The 3,381-nt window shown below is 38.0% G+C and overlaps 1 pseudogene; it reads left to right on the forward strand.

The window, feature by feature from the left end:
* Positions 1 to 284: 284 nt before the first annotated feature.
* On the forward strand, positions 285 to 1,993 carry LOC114115229 (tigger transposable element-derived protein 1-like; annotated as a pseudogene).
* Positions 1,994 to 3,381: the final 1,388 nt, after the last annotated feature.

Here is a 3,381-nt window from a genome sequence, read left to right on the forward strand (position 1 = left end):
TTACCTCACATCATGTCTCTGTGTCATATTTTAGTAATTCTCACAGTACTTCAATTTTTCCATTATTTTTATATGTGTTATAATGATCTATGGTCAGTGATCTCTGATATTACCATTGTAACTGTTTTAGCATGCTCATGAACTGTACCCATGTAAGATGCAAATTTAGATAAATGTTGTGTTTGTTCTCTGTGTCACCAATAGGCTGTTACCTTATTTTTCTCTCTCCTTAGGTCCCCTATTATTTCCAGAAACACTAATCTATCGAAGTTAATAACTCTACAATGGCCTCTAAATGTTCAAGTGAAAGGAGAATCTCATGTCTCTCACTTTATATCAAAAGCTAGAAATGATTGTGCTTAGGGAGGAAGGTTTGGCAAAAGCCAAGATACTGGGAAATTGATCTCTTATACCAGTTAGCCAAGTTCTAAATTAAAGAAAAGTTTATTGAAGGCAATTAAAAGTGCTAGTTTAGTTAACACATGAGGGATAAAGTGAAACAGCCTTACTGAAGCTATGGAGAAAGTTTAGTGGTCTGGATAGGCAATCAAACAGGCACCAACATTCCCTTAAGTCAAAGCCTAGTCCAGAGCAAGGCCCTAACTCTCTTCATCTCTGCAAAGGCTGAGAGAGGTGAAGGAGCTGGAGAAGAATAGTTGGAAGTTAGCAGAGCTTGGTTTATGAGGTTTGAGGGAAAAAGCTGTCTCCATAACATAAAACTGCAAGATGAAGCAGCAAGTGCTAAAGTAGAAGCTGTGACAAGTTATCCAGAAGATCTAGCTAAGATAATTAAGTAAGATGGCTGCAATGTGGATGAAACAGATTTCTGTTGGAAGAAGATGCCACCTAGGACATTCGTAGCTAGAAAGAAGCCATTTTCTGGCCTCAGAGCTTCAAAGGACTGGCCGACTCTCTTCATAAGAGCTAATACAGCTGATGACTTTAAGTTGAAGCCAGTGCACAATTACTATTCTGAAAATCCTAGAGTTTTTTGTTTTAAGAATTATGCTAAATACACTCTGTCTGTGTTCTATAAATGGAACAATAAAGCATAGATGACAGAACATCTGTTGCCAACATGGTTTCCTAAATATTTTAAGCCCACTGCTGAGACCTACTGCTCTTTCAAAGAGATTCCTTTCAAAATATTACTACTTACTGACAACTCATCTGGTTAACCATGAGCTCTGAGGGAGAGATACAAGGAGATAGATGTTGTCTTCATGCCTGCTAACAAAACATCCATTCTGCAGCCCACAAGTCAAGGACTAATTTTAACTTTCAAGTCTTTTTACTACTTATGTTTCATATTGCCATAGGTATGATTCCATTGATGGACTTGGACAAAGTCAATTTAAAAATTTTGGCAAGGATTCAGCATTCTAAATAGCATAAAAACATTTGTGATTTTTGGGAGGTAGTCAGTATGCCAACACCAGCAGTGGCTTGGAAGATGTTTTCCTGCCAACTTTGGGGATTCAAGAATTCAGTGGAGGAAGGAATGCAGATGTGGTGGAAATAGCAACAGAACTGAAATTAGAAGGGGGGTCTGAGGATGAGGCTGAATTCCTGCAATCCTGTGATCAACCTTCAGCAGTTGAGGAGTGGCTTCTTACTGATGAACAAAAGAAGTGCTTTCTTGAGATGGAGCCTACTCCTGGTGAAGAGGCTATGAAGATTGTTGAAGTGACAACAAAAGATTCAGACTATGATAGAAACTTATTTGATTAAAGCAATAATAGAGTTTGAGAGGATTGACTATAATTTTGAAAGAAGTTCTATTGTGAGTAAAGTGCCATCAAACAGCCTTGAGAAATAGTTCATAAAAGAAGGAATCAATCAATGTGGCAAACTTCCTTGTTGTTTTAAGAAATTTCCACAGCCATCCACTCTTGCAATCACTATCCTACTCAATCAGAAGCCATCAACACAGAGTCAAGACCCTCCACCAGCAAAAGGATTATGACCCACTGAAGGCTCGGATAATGCTTAGTACTTCTTAGCAATATTTTTAAATTAAGGTATATACATTGTTTTTTTTTTTGTTTGGGAACATATTGTTATTATACTTAATATACTACAGTGTAGTATAAACATAATATGCTCTGTGAGGGGGGGAATGAGTGACTGGCTTGATTGCAATATTCATTTTATTAAGGTGTTGTAGAACTGAACAAGTACTATATCTGAGGTATGCCTGCATTTAACTGTTATGAAGCTTTCTGTCTGTTCATCATTCTGCTTTCTAATTCTCAGGCATCTAATTCTCTATTGTGAAACTATATGCATAAATAGAAGGAAACAATAGAATGAGATAGACAAAAGATGTCTTAAAGAAAATTGGAGGTATCAAAGGAATATTTCATGCAAGGATGGGCATGATAAAGGACAGAAATGGTAAGAACCTAAAAGAAGAAGAATATGTGGCAAGAATACATGGAAGAACCATACAAAACAGGTCTCAATGATCTGGATAACCACAGTGGTGTGGTCAGTCAGCTAGAGTGACACATCCTGCAGTATGAAGTCGAGTGGGCCTTGGGAAGCATTACTACAAACAAAGCTAGTGGAGGTGATGGAATTCCAGCTGAGCTATTTCAAATCCTAAAAGATGCTGCTGTTAAGCTGCTGCACTCAATATGCCAGCAAATTTGGAAAACACAACAGTGGCCAGAGGACTGGAAAGGGTGAGATTTCATTCCACTCACAAAGAAAGGTAATGCCAAAGAATGTCAGAACTATAGTATATTTGTGCTTATTTCATACTTTAGCAAGGTTATGCTCAAACCCCTTGAAGCTAGGCTTTAGCAGTATGTGAACCAAAAAATTCCAGATGTACAAGTTTGGTTTTGAAGGGGCAGAGGAGCCAGAAATCAAATTGACAACATTCAGTGGGCCATGGAGAAAGCAAGGGAGTTCCAGAAAAATATCCATGTCCACTTTATTGACTTTCAAATGCCTTTGACTGTGTGGATCACAAGAAAATGTGGAAAATTCTTAAAAGTATGGGAATACCGCCTTACTTGTCTCCTGAGAAATCTATAGGTAGGTCAAGAAGCACTGGGCATGGAACAACTGACTGCTTCCAAACTGGGAAAGGAGTACCACAAGGCTGTATATTGTCACCCTGCTTATTTAACTTCTATGCAGAGTATATCATGCAAAATGCCAGACTGGATGAATCACAAGCTGGAATCAAGATTACCAGCAGAAATGTCAATAACCTCAGATATACAAATTATACCACTCTAATAGCAGAAACAGAAGAAGAACTAAATGTCTCTTGCTGAGGGTAAAAGAGGAGAATGAAAATGCTGGCTTAAAACTCAACATTTGAATCAGTTCTAATGAGGTGGATGAAACTGGAGCCGATTATACAGA

The sequence above is a fragment of the Ovis aries genome, chromosome 6 (assembly GCF_016772045.2).
Source record: "Ovis aries strain OAR_USU_Benz2616 breed Rambouillet chromosome 6, ARS-UI_Ramb_v3.0, whole genome shotgun sequence".
Taxonomy (NCBI): Eukaryota; Metazoa; Chordata; class Mammalia; order Artiodactyla; family Bovidae; genus Ovis; species Ovis aries.